The sequence below is a fragment of the Cnephaeus nilssonii genome, assembly GCF_951640355.1.
Source record: "Cnephaeus nilssonii genome assembly, chromosome: 9".
In the NCBI taxonomy this organism is placed as follows: domain Eukaryota; kingdom Metazoa; phylum Chordata; class Mammalia; order Chiroptera; family Vespertilionidae; genus Cnephaeus; species Cnephaeus nilssonii.
The window spans coordinates 87,135,030-87,155,929 of record NC_137080.1 but is presented as its reverse complement, the minus strand read 5'-3'; positions in this window follow the sequence as shown (position 1 = coordinate 87,155,929).

Genomic DNA, 20,900 nt, shown 5'->3' with positions numbered 1-20,900 from the left:
CTGCCTCTCGCTTTGGGTGCCAGTGACATGAGTGTGTTGTGTGTGGACATTTAGCATGCGAGAGGTAAGAGGTGTACACTTAGCATGCGAGAATGGCATCGTTCAATGCACAGACTTAAAGGGATACCGCTGCCCCGGCCCACCTGCAGAGACTCGGGGTGTTTCCAAGTTCTACCGTGCAGCCAGGGCTGGGAATCTGGATTTGGAGGTGGGGTTGGAGTCAGAGGCAGCAAGCCTGGGGACCAGTTCTCCCACCAATGTGCTTCTGTAAGCTACCAAGTATCTCTGGATCTGCTTTTTCCCTTCAGGCCTCAGTTTCCCCCAGGGTAACGTGAAAGGGTTGGACCAAAGGTCCCATGTTCCTCCTGGCTGTGACGTTCAGGTGCCAGAACAGACCACGGAGAACCGGTTGCAATGATGGAGACCCACCTCCTTTGGCTGTGTCCCTGCCCCACCCCGTGTCCAGGAGTAATCATGTCAAGGCAGAGGCATTTGGACTGATGGAACCAGGCAGGTCCCCTGATCCCCGGAGGATCCTGTGCTACATGGAGGTCAGCGCAGTGACTGCTAAAGGTCACTGAGAGAAGGGAGCTTCCACGGATTTACAAGCCCATCTCCCCAGCAGTCCCCTCCCGCCCTGCCACATGGGGAAAGGGGAGAGGAGGAGAGACTCCAGCGTCCCCTCTCTCCGGGGCTCTCTCTGGGCCTTTGAACAAAGACCTGCCCTTCTGGATGTGCTGTGCCACCAGGGGAGCATGCGTGCCTCGCTCCCCACCCACATGCAGGTGGCAGGGACCGCGTCCAGGTACACAGCCCGGAGGCTCCACTGGAATATTCTAGCTCAGTTACGCAGGCAGAGACGGAGCCGAGCAAAGCCAGGATGCAGATGTTGCAGAGCTAGTCTGCCTTGAGAAAATGTCAGCCCCCTAGCAGGGACTGGGGAAGGGGCCAAGCTCGAAAGTTTCCTGCCCCCTCGGAGTTCACCGAGAATTCTGTTCCAGCATTAGTCATCTGAATGCCTAAGACGGCGACAGCTCGGCTCCCAGATGGGGAAGTGGAGGCACATGGATGTGGGGGACGACTGCCAATCAGGCGACGGGGCAGATGTCTGAGGAGGCACACCTCCTCCTTCACCTTCTCCCAGGAAGTAGGAGTGGCGACCAGAGACCCTAACACTGAGCCCCAGGCTTGCCTGGGGCTGGGAAGGGTTGGAGGAGTGGAGGGAGGTGGGGGGAACCTAGGGGGTGTCATTCTTTTTAGTGTGTTCAGAGCATGGTTTTCCAAAAGTCCTCATGCAGCCCACAAGCCAATTTGTTCAGTCTGTTAAAATTAAGGAAAATGACACCGCACCATTTCGGCTTCTGCAAATGGAAACACTTTACTCGGAAAGACAAGGGCGCCTGTGTCTTGCCAAGGCCAGAGGAGCGAAGGACCTCCCAGCTGCGAGAAGAAAATCCCATCTGCCTGCAAGTGCCGCCCGCAGTTGCTTGTCACCCCTGGACCTGGAACGTTTAAGAGTTCAGAATGGAGGGACTCAAGGAAGACCTGGGAGAGATGAACATGAACTCTCAGAAGGTCGTCCGATAGTTGGCTCCTATTTGCTGAGCATTCTGTGCCCATGAGAGAAAAGGAGACTAAGCGGACAAGGTACAGAGAGAGAGTGACACGCCGAGTGACAGACTGAGAAAAGGACGGAGAGACAGGCACATGCATACATACATGCCGAGGAAGAGGTGGAGGCAGAGACAGACGGGCGCCAGGATTCCAAGCCCACGGGATAAGCTATAAATACACAGAGCAGCATGGGGGACCCATTAACACCACAGACAATGAGGTGGCACTTGCTTTGGTCACCCCCTGCTCCTCCAGCCCTGGGTCCCCCGGCTGCATCCTGCAGAGTCCACACTCCAGACCCCTGTCCCAGCAGCTACACGACAATGACTGAGTCTCCGAATCCGTGTGTATTATGCACGTAAACCTATTTGGCCGAGACGGAGGCTTCTCACTGTAAGAACTGACGCTCTTGGCTCTAAGCCCACCCATGGATGGGAACCCGAACAGCAAGGCCGACTGCTCGGTTGGTTCCCCGAGGACAGGAGTGCAGAACAGATTCTCCCTGAGCCCCTGGTTGAACAGTCCTGCTGGGTTTGGGAGAGGGGACACTGGTGGGAGCTAGAGGTCCTACGGGGGATGGACACACAAGCCAAGGTATGAGAGGACATGAGAGTGTTCTGGTTCATTGGAGATGGACATGGGGTGGGAGAGAAGTGGTGGTAACAGAGCATAACTGTTTCTACTGGGTCCACAGCTCGGCCTGAGGGGTGTCTCTGGGGCCCTGGGGTAAGACCCCTGGCTAACAAGCTCTCCCTGGTGTTGGATCTGACTTAAAACGCCATTGTATCTTTTGGGGTGTTTTCAGATGTCAGTAACAGAATATCTAATTAAAACAATGTTGATTATTTACATAACAAAAATCTAGAGATAGGCCACTTCAGAGTCAAGTTCAAGGGGAGAGGACCTAGACCCCATGTCTTGCTGGAAGTCATATGAAAATAATTGAGACACAAATAAATGAATGTCGTTTTAAACAACTGAAGTTTAGGGTGATTTGTTACACAGCACTATTGTGGCAATGTCTGACTGATACACCTTTAAAAAATAATTTCCTGCCGGGCGTCAGCCATTATTCTAAGGTTAGCTTAGTCCGGAGGAAATGGAACTCCAGAAAAGACCTTCATGGTCTTTTGCGCCTGTGGTGGCTCCCCTCCCGTCATCTTCTTTTCCTCCCCAATCACCCACTGGACTGAAGTAGCCGGCAGAAGCCCCTCTGCCCTTCAGCTCTTGCCGCCTTCGTGTGTGGCCTTCCCTCGGCTGTAGCGCTGTCTTCAGACTCTGTATTGCTGCCAAAGCCGCACGGTCTCCCGTGGGCCTCCTCGTCTGTCACTCACACAGCCTCCTCTGCAGGCCTTCCTTTCTTAAAAATTCCTATTTATCTTTTCTTTGTACAACATGGGTTCTGCGGCGGCTTTCTCAAGACAGGGGCCAGCTCCTCGGGAAATGCACAGGCCAGCCAAGTGGCGAGGCGATGAAACGTTATCTCCTGCCTTCTCTCAGGCGGCTTTGACACTTTTAATCCTTATTCATCAGGCTTCTCCACTCCAGCCTCTGTGCTCATGGAGTGGTCTGGCTTCTGGCTTCCATTCCTCACCCTAGACAGAGCTCTGTAATGCCTTAGATTCCAGGAACCCCCTGCATTTAATCAATGCACGTGTCTCAGATGCTTGCCACATGCCAGGTACTATGCCAGGCACCGTGCCAGGTACTGTGTGAGGACTGCACAGCGTCCCTGGTCAGCCCTAGTGGGTGTGCGTGTGTGTTAGGAGGCATAGATGAGGAGTAACATGTTATTCAGGGGACTTTGTATTCTGAAAGTGTTTCGTGAGCACCGACTGTGGGTAGAGCAGTGTGCTGGGCACTGGCAAACGGCAGTGGCCAAAACAGACGGAGCCCCTGCCTTTGAGAGCTTCAGCCGAAAGATTTTATAATTCTGTCCAGAGCACAACGGGATCCGTGAGGAGAACCACATTTCCCCGAGGGGCGGGGCTGTTTGTAGCAGATGCGGCCAGTGCTCGCCCACCCACTGCTCCAGCTCATGCTCATGGGGCCCCACTGCGAGCACCGTGCCTTGGCTCGGGCCTTCTCCTGTCCCGGGCACACAGCACAGGCCTGACCGCCGGGGAGCTAACGGGCCCAGCAGCATCCAGTGACGCCTGGGGCTGCACGTGACTGTCTTGGCTTCCTCACCCTCCAGAGGGACATCCTCGAGGCATGTTCCATGCAGTAGTGGCCCAGAGGTCCCCAGGGGGATGGGGCGCATTGCTGCACAGTGGCAGCTGCTCATCAGCATAGCGAAGAGTGGCTCCCCGCCCCGCCCTCCGGCCTCTTCCCCCCACCCCAGCAGCACTGCCTGGGCTCACCTCCCAGGTGAACTACGGGCATGCAAACCTCTGTCGACGCTCTGCTCTGAGGGGAAACCAGTAAACGAGTAACGATGGTGGTAGCGCTAGTGCGTGGGGAGCTTGCAGTGCGCGGTCCCTGGAGTTGATTGACTTTCATGATGCACTTAATTCTCACGAAGCCTCCATGAGCAGGCATTGTGATTGTCTCCACTGGGCACAGGCTGTCAGCGGCAGGGTGGCTCGGACCCAGGCTTCCGCTCCTGGTGGTGGGCAGTCCTGGAACAAGGGGACTTCCTGCCCCTCAGCACTGCCCTCCCCTGACTCTCTTCTCCCTTTTCCTTCTCCCAAGCACTTGGCATCTTTGATCACTTGCTGGTTAAGTTTCTCTCTGGTTCTGTGTTCCCTGAGGGCACTGCTTCCCGGCTCCTGGAACAGGACCTGCCACGTGGCCACTCGGTCCATGCTCGTGGAACGAATGAAGAAAGGACTGGGCGGCAGGGTGTCACCCAAAGGACGGGCTCCTCTGTAGAAACAGGTTTCCTCAGTCACAATGGGAGGCCCCGACCCAGTCTCAGCAGACTGTGTATGTGAGCACAAGTGTTTGTGTATGTGCGCGCACACGTGTGTGCAAGGTCCTTTCTGTATTGTCTGCATGTGTACACGTGTGCAAGTGTGTGTGCTTGTGTGCGTGTGTGTGTGTGTGGGGGGGTGGGTGTGCATGTCCTGGAGTGCTGGGAGCTGTCAGTCTGTTGGGCTGGCTGGGCTGTGAGCCATCTGAACCTCAGGGCGGACTAATCATGCCTGACAGATTGATTAGGGAAGAAAGTTGCTGTGTCTCTATTGCAACAGACAGGGCAGGCGTGTCTCCACTTAACCTTTCCCTTCACACAGACGAGGGGGTGCAGCAGGGTGGCAGGATGGGGCTGGGCATGGCGGGTGAGCGAGGTCTGTGAGAGACAGAGGGAACAGGAGCAGGCACAGTGGCGTGGGGGACCATGGCCAGCAAGAGATGCAGAGCAGGGCGAAGAGGTTGGAAGACAAAGGAGGTGGATGTCCCGCTGGCATAACAAAGCCAGGACTTGTGTCCGTGATGCAATCCAAGGGTCCCCAGGGCCACTGACGTCCTCCTTGGGACTAAGCACTGCCCTCTGTCTCCCTGAGGAACGGGCAGGTGGATGGTTAGACAGCCTGCAGTCTCACAGCCCATGCGGAGGCCCTAAAAAGCTGGTGCTCAGTGTCCAGTGCTCCGTGTCCAGTGCTTGGTGCTTGGTGCTCGGTGTCTGGTACTAGGTGCTTGGTGCTCGGTGTCTGGTACTAGGTGCTTGGTGCTAGGTGCTCAGTGCTCAGACAGGGCAGAAAGGAAAGTGGCCGCTGCCTCAGAGCAGAGTTGGCCATCAGCAGGGGCAGCGCTGAGGGTAAACTGCCTTCGGCTGGGGCAGAGAGCAGGTGGGCGAGGTGCGTAAGGCAGTAGAGAACCTGGGAAAGGAAAGCAGTCTGAGCTCCTCACTCTGCCCAGGAGGAGCTGGTCTAGGGCGGGCAAGAGCCCTCCCAGGTCCATGGCTCCCGCCACCCGGGGCCTCCTCTGCCAGATGGGTGCTGCGAGGGGCCCAGGCTGAGAGTGCGCTCCGTGCAGGCGTTGAGGGCCCGCCCGCATCGTGGCCTCTGTCCCGGAGCCTCGCTGGAGGGACTGGATGGGCTTGAAACAACAGGCAGGGCAGACCCTGCAGAAGGCAGTGCTGACTCCACCGGGGCCTGGGCCGTGTCCCATCCCACAGGCCCACGGGATGCAGAGGAGACAGCCGGTTCCCAGCCAGTCCGCTCTGCCTGGAAGGCAGGCCCAGGCTTCCAGAGACCTGAGCTCCGATGTCTGAGTCATCAGGCTCATTCCATTGGGGAAATCTCTTAGCAGATCTGATGCGCCAAAAACACCTGTATATATAGCAGTGTGACCTCAAATATTTTATTTTAGATTGCTTAGGGAGGAAAAAGAAAGCTAGGCAGATCCAACGGAATTAGATCTGGCTAATTTATTTATATGTGTCTGCATCCTTCCAGTTTTATAATTAGAACAAGAGGCGCTGCTCTCCTGGAAGTATGTGCCTGGGTTTGAATACACACAGGATCCCGATTCGGTAAACAAAACACATATAGCAAACATCTGAGAACAGAATAATATGAGAAAGTAACTCTGGCTGCTTTTAGAATCACAGTGTGGTTTTTCCCCCCTCGTTTTTCTTCTACTACCCCCACCCCACGGAATCAGCTACATGACTGAAACTGAGGGTGCAGGGGTGTGGCGTGGTGGGAAAGGGAAGGGCCTGTTTCACACAAATGGAGTCATCCCTGCCGCTTTCCCTCACCACCCCCAAGAGGGAGAGAGAGGGGGGGTTTGCTGATTCACGTGATGCTGCTCCGGGTCTGGGTGGGAGGCCCTGGGACTGACACACGCGTGGTCAGCGGCCTCCGGAGCCTGTTCCCCTTTTCGTGTCTCTGATGGGGCTCCGGCTTTGTGCCCATGTTTACCCTCTCCCAGAGGCCACCGGTGCCGTGCAGGCACCTCCCCCTGACCACCCCCCCGCCCTGGATTCATCTCCAGGGTTTCCCAGGGGCTGTGTGCTCAGAGGGCCCCCAGGTGTTAGGACTTGTGAACACTCTTCCCCTCGTGTGCAAATGCCCCAGGAGAGCTAGGGCTCCCTGGAAGCCAACGAAAATGATGCCATTCCTCTTGCCAGTGACTTAAGAAAAGGCAGGTCTTACGGGTTGAATGGCGTCTCTCCCAAACTATATGTGTTGAAATCCTAATCCCCAGCTGCTGTGAATGTGGCCTCAATCTGGAAATAGGGTCTCTGCTGCTGATCAAGTTAAGGGAGGTCATTAGGGGGATCCCTAGTCCAATGTGACTGGTGCTCTTCTGACAAGGGAGGGTTTTGGACACAGACATGGAAGACACAGAGGAAAGGCCAGGTGAAGGGACCCTCACAGTTAGGACCCCATGTGAAGAGTGGAGGGTGCTGCCACGAGCCAAGGAAAGGCTGGGGCTACCAGAAGCTGCAAGAGCAGGGAAGGGTCCTCCCCCTGTTGGCTCAGAGGGAGCATGGCTTTGCTGAAACCTTAGCTTTGGACGTCCAGCCTCCAGGACTGTGAGACAATAAATGTCTAAGTCACTGGTTTGCGGTACTTTGTTGCAGCAGCCCTAGAAAACGAACACGGCACGTGACCCCATTTTGACCAATAACATTCGAAGGAAAGTTGGCTGGCGAAAATGTTTCCCACCAATGCAGAGACCCAAAGGAAACAATGATTTCTCTAAGGAGGATGTTGGTGCGCCTGCATGTGATGGTGGGAACTACTGCAGCCATCCTGTGAGCATGAGACTAGGCTGATATCATTAACCTGCAGGGAGAGAGAGAGAGAGAGAGAGAGAGAGAGAGAGAGAGAGAGAGAGAGAGAGAGAGAGAAGAGAGAGAGAGAGAGAAAAGATGGAATAAACCCGGTGTTTGATGATTCTTGTCGAGGCTCTGAAATAAATGACCAGCTCTGCACTGTAACCTGGGGACGCCTTTTTGTGCGAGATAGCAAGTTCGCTTGTGATCGAAATCATTTTGAGCAGGTCCTTTACACAGAAGTGCATCCTCTGTGACACAGCACGTGTATCGATCAATCCCCAGCCTCTCAGTCCAGGGCCAACTGCAGAAGCTGGTGACTATTGATGGCTCAGCTGAGAAGCAGCCAAACCCTAGTTTATCAATATTAGATACGTGAGCCTGTGTCCCCAGAGAGAAATCTGAGGAAAACCAGTTGCTTTTGTCCTACTCAGTTTTAATTTTTCAGATAGAGTCCCAGCAATGTAGAGAATCGCAACCTGCCTAGGCAGTAGGGGCTGAAAGCTCATCTCATGCAGGGGTTGTCAGGGATTGGTCCTCAGGGGAACCATGAGGTCAAAATGATGTTTAGAGTAAAACTAAGATGTGAATTACTTTTTTCTCTCTTATTCTCTCATGAATGCATAGGGCCTTTTCCAGTGGCTGCTTGGCATGCAATCCCCGCAGATTGGATGCAGGAATGGATATGAGAATCCAGCTGTCTTCAACAAAGGCAGACATTAAGGATATTTCAAAAAATGTAAAAAAGGGCCATCTTCTTACAAATTTATTCTGTAAAATACAGTCAATTTAAAAAAAATATTTTTATTGATTTCAGAGAGGAAGAGAGAGGGAGAAAGAGATAGATACATCAATGATGAGATAGAATCATTGATTGGCTGCCTCCTGCACGCCCCACACTGGGGATGGAGCCTGAAACCCGGGCGTGTGCTCTGACCGGGTATCGAACCATGACCTCCTGGTTCATAGGTCGACATTCAACCACTCATCATTGACCATGGCAACAATTTGCCAGTCGAGCAAAATAGAGTCATTTTTATGAAAATTTAATTTATGTTCATTTGTAATGGGCTTGTTATCACTGTTTTAAAATATTAATTATTTTTAAATTTCTCAGTAACTAAAAATAGATGTAACTCACATAAATAGAAGCTCTTTGGAGTCCTCAGTAATATTTAGCAGTGCAAAGGGGTCCTCTGCCCCAAATATCTTAGCACCGTGATCCAGTGACACCATGGTTGGCCCGGGGCCAGGAGATGGGGCCCTCACAGAGCAGGGGCTGCACACGGGGAGATGGAAACTGGCGTGGCCTGTGCTAAAAGCAAACATTTGCAGGTGCTTGCCATGGGCCAGGCTCGATGGGGAGCATTCACCCCTGTCCCCTTGCGTACTTCTCACACCAACCATTTCTCCTTCACAGCCTCCTTATGAGATAGGCAGACAGATACCCTGTCCCGTTTTACAGACGAGAAAATCATTCCTCAGACAAGAGAACGCTCCGCCCAAAGCCTCACAGCTAGCACGTACTGAGGTCAGGATTCAAATCTGACCTCAGCCCTTTGTAAACAATCCAGTGGAGGTGGCTGTTATTTATGACTGGTGTCCTTCACTGGTGGTCTCATTGGTGGAGCCACTTTTGAGATTATTGAGCAAATAGATAGCATAAACCCACTCCCCTGCTTAAACACATGTATGTATATGAACATGAATATACACTGAGTGGCCAGATTATTATGATCTCTGAATGCATAATAATCTGACCACTCAGTGTATATCCTACATAATAAAAGGCTAATATGCAAAATGTCCCCACGACCAGGATTTCGACCAGCAGGCAGGCCGGCCAACCGCCCATGTCCCCTCCCCCTGGCCAAGCTGGCCAGACCCCACCCATGCATGAATTCACGCACCGGGCCTCCAATATATATATACTGAGTGGCCAGATTATTATGTGTTCAGAGATCATAATAATCTGGCCACTCAGTGTACACTGGCAATGGGATTTGTGGCGTTCACATTTTTATGTCAATACTCAGAGATATGATCCAATCTCTACATTTTTAAGCTTCTCTCTCTCTCTCTCTCTCTCTCTCTCTCTCTCTCTCACACACACACACACACACACACACATACACACACACACACACATACACACACACACACATACACGCACACACACATCTCAGCAGCTTTAATGAAGAATGGCTGCACAGGGTTAAGAAAAGCGCCAATACTCGCACAGCTAGAATAAGTACCAGTCCCAGGCGCCGCTCAGGGGGCCACACCCCTCTCTAAACCATGAAGAGTCAACAGCACTTGAGATGTGACAGGCATTTTCAGGCCTCTTCTGAGTCTTTCTCTCTCAGCACAAAATTAAATAAGCATCATTTCCAGGCACTATTTTGTGAGGCAAGTAATAGAGTCTGAAACGATTATTAGATATTTACTGTAGCAAAAGCACTAAAATGAGATGTGCTTTTAAAACACTGAACAGTAAGCCAGGGAGGAAGGGGAGCTGTGGAGACAGAGCGGCTGTGACCGACTCTGGCGGGGCAAGCGGTGTCTCAGGCCATGACCCCTCGGGCTGCACCTTGGCAGTGCCAGGACCCTCCCCAACACCTACATTTGCAGTGGAGGGGAGAGTCTGATCTGGGTGGGAGACCAGTATGCTAGTCTCCTCCCACCCCACCCCCACTTACACACTCTTGGCCAGTATGTGTCCAATGGCAAGCCATTTTTCCTCTCTGGGTCTGTTTCCTCTACTGTGTCTTGAGAGTTGACCAGATGACCCTATAGTTTGGGGTCCTTGCAGATTAGGTTTCTTGTAGTTGCACCACAGTGGGGCTGGGTGTCCACAGGAGCAGAGGAGCAGGAGGCATGATGGGAAGAAGATTGAGCTCTTGGGGCCAGAGCCTTTAACTAGGTCTTGTCATGCCTCTTATGAGCTTCCTCATTCCCAGAAAGGCTCCTGAAGTGTGTGTATAGGACCAGCTCAAGGAGGGACAGATGACAAGAAATGAAGGCAGAGACAGAGGGAGAGGGACCCACAGAGGGAGCAGACGAAGGCATCTCTGTCCCTTCATCCCTCCATGATGCTCTTGTCCCTTGTGCCTGCCCGCCTTTGGCCCTGAAACCCCTCCATTCCCCACTCCCATCTCCCCACAACTGCCCGGCCCCTCTACCCTCTTACACAATCTTGCTCCATCCCTCTTCTCCAGCTGCTGGCCTGGGCTCTCAGACCCCAGGGTTGTATCCTGCCTCAGTCCCAGCAGCTTCCCAGTCCTAGGGGGTTTGCATACACCAGCTCTCTGTTCCTGCCAGCCCTCTGCCTCCAGACCTCCGATGTCACTCACCAGCATGGACCTTCAGGCCAATGGCTTATCTTATCTGAGGTTCAGTTTCTTATGTGCAGCTCAGGGCTGACAAGCAGAAGTCACAGGGTGTATTGGTGATTGAACATGAAGACACTTTGTAAGCTGACATGGCCTTTACAGGCTGTAATTTAGCTCCACAGTGCTCGATTACATTTAATTTCATTATCCCCCTCAAAGCCCTTTTCGAAATGACGAGGTGTGCACACACAGGCTCATCTGGGGGAAAGCCTATTTATCTTCTGGGGGCCTCTGCTTTTACACACACACACACACACACACACACACACGAGGCTCCAAATGTGGCACTTGGGGGAAGATGGGTGAGGGAAAGGGGGTGCAAGAAGAGAGGAAAAGGGAAGGATAGGGTTTCTCCTGAGTCTGTCCCTGTCTGCTTACCTGAATGTCCTTTATGGGGTTGGAAGACACCCTTTATTGGCTGGGTGTCTAGAGACGCCTGGGAAGTGCCCCTCTTACTTCCCTCCTCTTGGTCCTCACTTTACTCCTTCACGCCCCCTCTCTGGAATCATGCAGCCTGATGAACATTGAAAAAACAACAACAACAGGTGTCTGGGTCTAAGCATGTGAATCTCAAGGCTTCCAGCCTCTGGCCCAAGCCCACTGGGGAAAGAGGCCTCCGTCAATCACAAAGATGGAGGAGAAGGTCCCCTTAGCCAGACCTCCATGCAACAATGTCCATGCTCCCACCGCCTGAGTCACAGGCTAGTCAGTAGCATAACCATTGATCCACAGCCTCCACAGCTGTAGCTCCATCTCAGGCCTTACACAGCTCCTGAAGTTCATGCCTGTCAGCAGGAGGCCTGGTCAGGGGAAGGGTCCGCACTGTGAGGCCATCCTGGGACTATGCTATGGGGATGGGGATGCTCTGGGGACCCTGGACCATGAGCTGATTTTAGTTAGATCTCAACTCCTTGATAATACACTATGGGGTAGGGAGTGAAGCTGGTGGTAATTGTCTATTGGGATCTATAGGTTTTAAGGAAAAGGATGAAACGTTTTGTTTTGTTCTGTACAATATTCAGCTTTGGGCAGAAGAAAGACATCAAGAAAATCAGAGGACACATGGCAAAACCTACACCAGGAGGCGGAACAGAAAATGGATAAGGAAGAAGGAAGAGAAAGACTGTTAAAGGTGAGAATGAAAAGGAAGGAAGAAAAGAGGACATCAAGCCTGGGTTGTCCTTTCTCTCTCCGCCCTCCTAAGCTCAGGCAGGAAGGGAAAGTCTCGTTGACAGACACCCACGTGTAGTAAACGTGTCTCCTACAAATGACCTTGGAAAACTGAGTTAGGGTTCCAGCCGGCAGGTCAGCTCCCAGACAGCCCTGGAAAAATGAGTCTCCTCTCTTTGGGAAAGTCATTGTGTCAAATGAGCAGAAAGGGGGAGGGGACAACCAGTTGAACAGAATGCACCTTGGTGATCAGGACCTGAGTCACCCAGCTCGCCCCCACCCCACCTTAGTGACTCACCCTCTCTGACCCAGTGGGAGCAAGACCTGTGTTTACACAGGCAAAACAATGAGCATTTCCACACTTGAGTGTGCGATGCAGAGATGCAAGTGAAACAAGGTGGGCTGCTCTCACCATGGACACTTCGGGTAGGATCATTCTCTGTTGTGGGCTGACCTGTGCGTTGTAGGATGCTTAGCATCATCTCTTGCCCCCACCCACGAGAACCCCAAAGATTGACAATCAAAATGGTCTTCAGGCCTTGCCCAAACCGTCTCCGGTCCAGATCTGCTGCTCCAGGGGCCACCTGCTTCTTGGAATGAGTTTTCAGAAAAGGTTGCTCACCCTTCCCGGGTCTTAGGAGGACCCATCTCACAAGCAGGCCTCAGCATCTACCCCACCCAGTCCCAGTGTCTGGGCGTGCTTTTCCAGGGGCACCAGGAGGAGACTGTATAACCATCAACGCTGGTGGCTTTCCTTCTCCGGCCTCTGTGGTCTGCTCCCCAGACAGCCCGCACAGTCTGGTGAAGACTAGAGATGGAAAGCCCTAGCCCCGCCAGTGAGAGGCGGAACCAGGAGGAGGGCTCTGAAAGCCTGGTCCCAGGGACCCATGCCCTTGGGGACGTGGCATTTCTACCTGTGCCCTGTGCCCTGTGCAGGTAGAAGCCCGGGCACCTGGGGCTGCATCTCCAGGTGCGTGCGCCCTGAGCAGGCCCTGCAGCGCCCGGCCCTGCCTCCCCACCTCTGCAAGGGAAGGGGCTGAGCTGGAGGACATCCAGGGCTTCCACCCAACTCTGATGAGCCACGTTCTGAGCTTCTCTGAGTCTAAGATTATAATTAGAAAAGGCCTCGCGTGCGGTGCATCAAGGATGTGCAGAGCGTGCTATGAATTCCCCGCGGTTACCTCTTAATTACCTGAATGGATATAGGCGAGCATTGCTAATTCTAAAGGAAAAGATAAATCCAAACTTAATCTTGCAGGCCATAGAAGACAACCAATTCTGTCTCTCTCCTCTCATTTCTCTCTCTCTCTCTCTCTCTCTCTCTCTCTCTCTCTCTCTCTCTCTCTCCCTCCTTCCCTCCCTCCCTCTCTCCCCTTCCTCCCCTCCTATGTATTAGAAGGAATACCCCAGAACCCATGGAGAAGCTACATGTGGGAGGGAGCAATCCATTGATAATTGAGAGTTTATCAAACATTTATTTTGATTAGTTTTTAGCAATGGACACAAACCTAACATGACTCGAATGTCTGGTTAATGTTTGAGAGTCTCCCTACCCCACAGCCCCCACCCAAACTTCAGCAAACACCTCTGCCCTCCCTTCTGACCCTCCTCATGGCAGTTCCATGTTCTCTGTTTCTATGTCTCCCTCTTTCCCTGTCTCAGTATGCCTGTCTCTCATTTGCATATCTCTCTGTCTCCGTATCTCTGTCCCTGCTCACCTGTGTTTGCCTTTCTCTGCATCTCCACCTCTCTCTCTCTCTCTCTCTCTCTCTCTCTCTCTCTCTCTCTCTCTCCCCCTCACTCTCCTTCCTCCCTCCCACATATCACGAGAAATTGACATGGAGCCCAGGCCTGTCAGGAACATGATCTGCCTGTGCGGACCAGAGGGGCTTTCTTTGTGCCTCTCGCTGTGATTCATCTTCAGAGGGGATCGATCCCGGGCATCCATCTCTGCGTCTGCGGAAAAACTCTCAAGCAGCTGCTTCCCTACTCGGCCTGGACCTCTGGCTCTCACTGGGCAGCAAAGGCTCTGTGGTTTGCTTGCTTCCACCCCTCAACAAGCTGTCAGGCCCACGAGGGAAGGCGCCAGCCAAAACTAGGCAGCCCCGGAGAAGTCGGAGGGGATGGGGTGCTGGAGGGAACCCTTTTCCCCGGCTTGCTGCTCAGCTCGCCTTTCAGGCTGACCTTGTAGAGAGGAGGCCAGCTCAGATTTCCTATGCCCTGTGCCTCTCGCAGAGCTGAGCTGTGTGCTCTGGGTCAAGGGAAGCACGTGGGCCTGCTGAGCGAGGTGACTTGGAGCAGGTCCAGGGTCCAGGCAAAGACAGAAGGGAGGTGTCAGCTGGGCTCGCCACCTCCCACCCTCCCCGGAGCTTCTCCTGCCTGGGGATAGGGTTGGACGTCAAAGTGTCGTCTGCATAGGGTGGCAGGAACACATCAAAGACAGCAGGCCATGCTGTCACCAGACCCTCTGCAGACCCCCCCTTTGTCCCCCCCGCACCAGGTGGCAGGGCAGTGACCTCCCTGGCCTGCCAGGCTCACTGAGCACAGCCATTGGGGCAGGGCTGAGTTCTCTGGAGGCCCTGCTGGCTGAGGTCAGGGGTGTGTTGTAGGGTTCAACCTGGGATTTCTGACAGCGATGATGGTGGCCTTCTGAGGCCGTCCACTCTGGGATGGGGTAAGGCTGGGACTGTGGGCATGGGTTTCTCAGAAGCATGTCATACTGACATCTGGGTCAGATTGATTGTATTCCTGGCCATGTCTCTTGTGGGAAAATGCATCACTGAATGCATCAAAGATCAAAATAGAAGTGGACTGGGGGTCAGGAGGCAAGTCCTGAGAGGTCTGGAATGTGAGCTGATGAGTGAATAATAAACAGCATGCAGCAGCCCAGGGGGAGGGCACCGTCATGTCTGGCTTTTGTGATTAAGTTGTTGATAAGAGAGGAACTCAAGTTCCCCGTGACTTGGAACAGTGAGCACAGCAGGCTTGGAGTGTAGTCAGGTGGTTATGAACATGGTCGCTGGCACCAGATGGCCCAGGTATGAGCCCTGGGTCTAGAGCCAACGAACTGTGCAACGCTGGGAAGCCTGCTTTCCCTCTCTGTGCTTCAGTGTCCTCAACTGTAAAATGGGACTAATAATAACAACTACCTCCTAAGTTTGCTGTAAGAATTTAATGAGATAATAGAATAGTGCCAGCATAGAATGAATAGTACATAAGTGTGACATTATTTTTATAGCTAGTTCTAGACTCAGAGGACTTGAATGTGATTTTCACCTGATTCTATGTCCAGCCCTTGAGCCAGGCACTTAATTTCTTCAGGCTTTGGCTTCTTGTATAAACTTGTTCCCACATCACAGGGATGTCGCAGGGATTCCATGTAGTAATGTACATGGACACGTTTACTAAAACTGTAAATGATTGTCCAAATATGAGGTTTCTCAGGGGTCACCAGGTGCAGGACAGCATCTAAGAGATGAGGAAGGAGACAAGAGCTGCGGGGACCATGTCTACAGTGTCAGGCCCACCTCCTGAGCCAATCCAGGAAGGCTTCATGCAAGAGGAGGGTTGCATGAGCCTGTCTCGCAGTACTTCTGAGAGAGGTGACTCACACTAGAAAAACTGTTCGCCCAGGGATTCTGCAAACCGCGACACCAACTGCAATGAGAAGCAGCAGTTCCAGGCCAGGGTGCTGTCCTCTTAGGTCTGCAAGAGAAACACTACTGTCTCCATTTTCCGATGAGGAAACGGAAGCACAGAGAAGTTAAGTAAGATGCCCAGCATCCCACAGCCCATCGAAACCCAGGTTGCATGGCTCCATGGCACATGCCGCTAACACTACAGCATACCACACAGGTGACATTATACCTCCCCGAATATGGCTTCTCTGAAAGGGCCCCACCTCTCCTACCTTGAGGAGACTCGGGGTAGGGTTGGACATCAAAGCATCATCTGAAAAGGGGGGCTAGAACATGCACAAACATCAGACCCCCACTTCCACCCTCACCCCCAGCTCCCATCTGTCATTTCAAATCAGCTCTTCACGGCTACTTGAGCAGCAGATGTTGACTTCTTGAGGCACACCCAGCTGTTCATGGCTACCCGGCAGACGTGGCCTCCTTCTTCCTTCTAACACCCCGGGGAGAGATCTCTTTGGCCTGACAGGGCTGTGATCATCGCATTTCTTCGTGCCAGTGATTGGTCCAGGACCAGGCATGTAACCGAGGTGACAAGGAAGCCTGCGGGGAGGAGGGCACTAGGAAACGCTGCCCGCCCCCCCCCCAGGAGGAACGCCCTCCAGCCTGGCCGCCTGGGGCTGGGCAGCCATCCCACACCCACAGGCGGCTGCTGTCATGAAAGACAGGAAAGGCCTGGGCTTTGATGACATCACTGAGCTGCCCCAAACCAGAATCACCTCCTATGGACCTCTGGTTATATGATCGGAACCCCTACTACTGAAACCACTTTGGCTCAGATAATGGGTTACTGGCTTTCTAAGAGATTTACCAAGAACAATTCTCACTGCCTTGCCTCCTCCTAAGAGCTGGTATACTGCAGGGGATTCGATCAGCACCAACAGCACGTTCCCACGCTTAGCTAGGGAGGGCCCTCGGTAAGTACCTGAGGAATGAGAGCCTTCTTCGGGCCACGTCGCAACGACAGGCACACAATCAGCTCTGACTCACTGCACAGTTCAAATCAAAATATAGTCACTACTGAACTCAAAATTCAATCATATGACTTCCCAGGGAGACAAAATTCCAATAACATCACATAGAAAACTCCCTGTACACCGGCTGACGCTTTCTTTTCTTCGGTTTCAAGTGGAGATCCTAACAGATGGGACTTTAAGGGGCCTCCTCTGCAGGTCTCGGAGGTGCTGGGGCTGCGGGAGGCGGGGACCTTTACCCCTGGGGGGGGGGGGGCGTTGCGGGGAAGGGGCTGCCTTGAAGAGAAGCAGAGCAGCTGCAGAGAAGGAGCCAGCTCCCTGGGGAGGGGTGTCCCCTAAATCCTGGCAAGAGGAGCAGAGGGGCTGTGGTGTAGGGGTTCCCGGAGTGACAGTCAGGTTTCCATCCTGGGGCACATCAACTGTGTGGCCCTGGACACTTCCGCTCCTTCTCTGCGCTCCACCACCCTCAGGAGTGAAGGAGGCCAGTGACCACGCAGGTGTGTGGTGAGGATGAAAGGCTCTGGCAGAGGGCTGGGGAAGTCACAGGTCCTGGTGACTTAGGCAAGGGCTAAGGAGCAGGCGATGTCCCACAGAGCTCCACAGATCCCCCAGGGCGGCGCAGGCCACCTGCACAGCTCGGAGGAAGGGGGGCTGTGTCCACTGTGTCCAGGCTCTGCACAGCTGAGTCCCACGGGGGAACCGCTCCAGGCTTTGGTGGGGGAGGCTCTGGAGTGGAGAAGGCTTAGCTCTGTGGGGTGGGATCCGAGGGATCCGGGTGCAGATTCCTCAAAGCAGCACAGGGTAGTGATAAGGCCATTCTTGAGAGCCAGAGACCCCAGGATTTTTACTCCAGTTCTGCCTTTGACCAGCTGTATGGCCTTGGAAAGCGTGCCTCGGTTTCCCCATTGGGGAGATGGCGCTCAGAGCCCCTCCGTCCCAGGAGTGTGTGGGATTTGCTGGCTCCTTTCACCGATTGTCACCGGCATCCCAGGCCGAGGCGACTGGAAGAAAGTGCCCAGCATGGGTGGGAAGGGAGGGAATGCTCTGAGCTGAGGAGTGAGCAAAGTGGCTCATTTTCAAGTCCAATTCCCCACTTTAATTGAGTTTTGCTGAAAAGTCCTGTGCAAGCACTTTTCCTGCCATTTTGCCAGATTTGATTCTCGCTGATAACACAAATGTGAGCAGCACTGAAGACAGATTACGGCTGTTGGCAGTGGGACGAGAGGGTGCGCCGAGCCATGGGCTGGGACCAGCACAGTGGATGCCATTCTGACCGGGGCCCTTTCGATGTGCCTCTTCCCAACACCCCTGAGGGCACACAGCCCAACTGGACACCCTCAGTGGCCAGGTGAATGCAATCTTTGACCTCAGGGTCTCCTGGCTGAGGAGAGGAGGTGATGCCCGCATGCCCGACTGCTCCACTTCCTTTTAGGCTGCAGCGGGTCTTCTGGGTGCCACCACATGCTCCCAACCAGGAACTGTTCCCAGATGACACGATCTTCGATGAGAGAGGGGCTTGGGAAGGGGGTGTTGAGCAGTGGTGCCATCGGGGCACCGATGGGCTGCAGGCCTCCGCCTGCTCTGTGATGGAACGAGGCTCTCAGATGGAACGCCTGTGCAGGCTCAGTTCCGAAGAGGCTCCAGCCCATCTTTCTTGCCAGACTAGAAGTCACAGGGAAAGATTTCTCCCCATCACTTATCCGATGCTGCGGGCGCCCCGCACACTGGGATAGGGCCAGACAATCCGGCTGCTGGAGCTGTCAGCGCCGGGTTAGCAACATCAAGCAAACCACGGTCCAACTGGAGTGAAAAGCTCCAGCGTGGCGCAGACAGGCTTGGCCATCTTTCACGCGGAGCTCCAGTCATTTTCTCTAAATCGAAGCCCTTTATCCAGAAAAAACTTACCTGCAACTTGAAGACAAACCAAATGAAGAAATAAAGGCTCCAATCGAATTCTAACTGACTCCAGAAGAATTCTGGATAAACACACATCTTCGGTTCTTTATTATTACACTAGGGGTCCAGTGCACGAATTCGTGCACCTTGAAAGAAACTGTGGGCCACGAGGCTGCAGTGGGCACAGCGGCAGGTCTTGGCCGATCCTCTGCACCCCCGCATGGCCCCTCCCACCATGGTCTCCGGCCCCCTGTCTGCTGGGAGCCATGCTCCTGCCGCGGCTGCTCCCATGCACTGACAGTGCCGGCCCACTTGTACTCACTGACTGTGCAGAGCGATTGAGGCCAGTTCCAGCAGCAGGTATGAGTGAGAGCTGCTGCCCTAATCACCCCTCAGGAGCAGGGGGAGGTGGAGAAGCCCTCAGGGGTGATCAGCGCTGGAAGCCAACGCTCACACCCACTGATGGCGCCGAGTGATCGGGACCGGTGCTGGCCACCAGCAGCGGGTGCGAGCAGCAGCTCCAGCTGCTGGTGCGAGCAAGGCCAGCGCTGGCAGCGGGTGCAAGCGAGGCTGGCACAGGCAGCAGGTGCAAGAGCCAGGTGGGACTGAGACACATGGGAGCAAAGAATTTTCAGTAACCACCAGAGGCTCACCCTGATGACAGCAACCGGCGCCTCACCTTGGTCAGGCACCCTTGCTCACCTGCTCCACCATCCCCCTGCGGCCAACACCTACCATGTTCCGCACACGCCCCCTAGTGGTCAGCACATGTCATAGCGACCGGTTGTTTGGTTGTTCAGTTGTTCCGCTGTTCGGTCTATTTGCATATTAGCCTTTTATTATATGGGACTAGAGGCCTGTTGCAAGAAGATTCATGCAATAGGCCTTTCTTCCCCTGGCTGCCAACCCTGGTTTTCTTCTGGCACCTGGGACCCAGGCCTTCACTCCGGCCACAGCGGAGAAGCAAGCCTTGAGGCTAGGCTTCTCCACTGTGGCCACAGCAAGGCTAGGCTTCTCCGCTCCAGCCGCAGCAAAGCTAGGCTTCTCCGCTCCAGCCGCAGCAGAGAAGCCAAGCCTCTTCAGTCTTCAGTCTTCAGTCTTCAGTCTTCGCTCAGGCTGGAGCCTTCAGTCTTCGCTCCATGTCTGCATATGCAAATTAACCCACCATCTTTGTTGGGTTAATTTGCATGCTCACTCCTGATTGGCTGATGGGCATCACAGAGGTACGGTCAATTTGCATAATTCTCTTTTATTAGTGTAGATTGTTATATCCAACTAGAGGCCCAGTGCACAAATTCATGCATGGTGGGGTCCCTCAGGGTGGCCTGTGGGGATTGGGTCCTAGATCACACCCCCAGCCTCACAGCCCCAGCTTGCGCCCCCAGCTCGTGCCCCCAGCCTTGCAGCCCGCAGCCCTACCTGGCACCCTGCCTTGCCCTGGCACTGCTCCCTCACCTGCTCCACCATTCCACCTGCAGGGAGATCAATCGGTGCTGGGCCCCTGGCCCAACTCCCTCAGCGCCTGGGAGCTGGGCAGTGGCCCTGCCCCCAGCCACTGCTGCTCATTGCCATCTGCCGGGTGATTGGGCCCCCGTTCGCACCTGCTGTGGCCTGGCGCTGCCCACTCAATTGCTCCACCATCCCGCCATGGTCCCACCCTCATTGGGGCCCATCAGGGCCAGCAGTGCCTCCTCTGCTGCCTGCTGCCAGCACTGCATTGCCAACACCCACCATATTCCGCGCCACCCCCTGGTGGTCATCACATGTCATAGCGAGTGGTCAAACTCCTGGTCTCCAGGTTGAACTCTGGGTCGAAAGACTGCCAGAGAGGATAATTTGCATATTAGGCTTTTATTATATAGGATCCTTTAAAAGAAAACATTTTGTATGTAAAATGTGTAATTAATAATACAATGAACATCATGTACCCAGCAACCAATTTACAGAGTTAAACATTAAGTTTCAGCTGAAGCCACATGAGTTCCACCCGGTTCTGACCTCGGCCCCTGTGCCCATGCCACCACACTTCCAAACCCGGTGTTTGTCCTGCACGGGTGTGTGGGCTTGTGCAATACATGCATCCATAAATGACACCTAGCTTGTGTGGCTTTCACATTCATACCAATGCTATATCAATTACATTCTTCCACAAGTTGCATTTCTTTTATAATGTTTGAGACTTACCCACACTGATCCATGTAGCTCTGGCTCAATCATTTCCTCTGCTGTATAGATGTACATTCTGTTTTCTCCAAGTATTGCTCTTGCAAACAAAGCTACGATGAACATCTGGGCTCATGTTCCCTGTGCACACATATGGGAGATCCCAGGGACATACCTGCGGATGGGGAGTCATTGAGTAGGCTTCACTCTGCAAGGGGTGGGGAGAGGTGCAAGTGAGTGGGTGCCACAGACACTCGCTGGTTGAGAA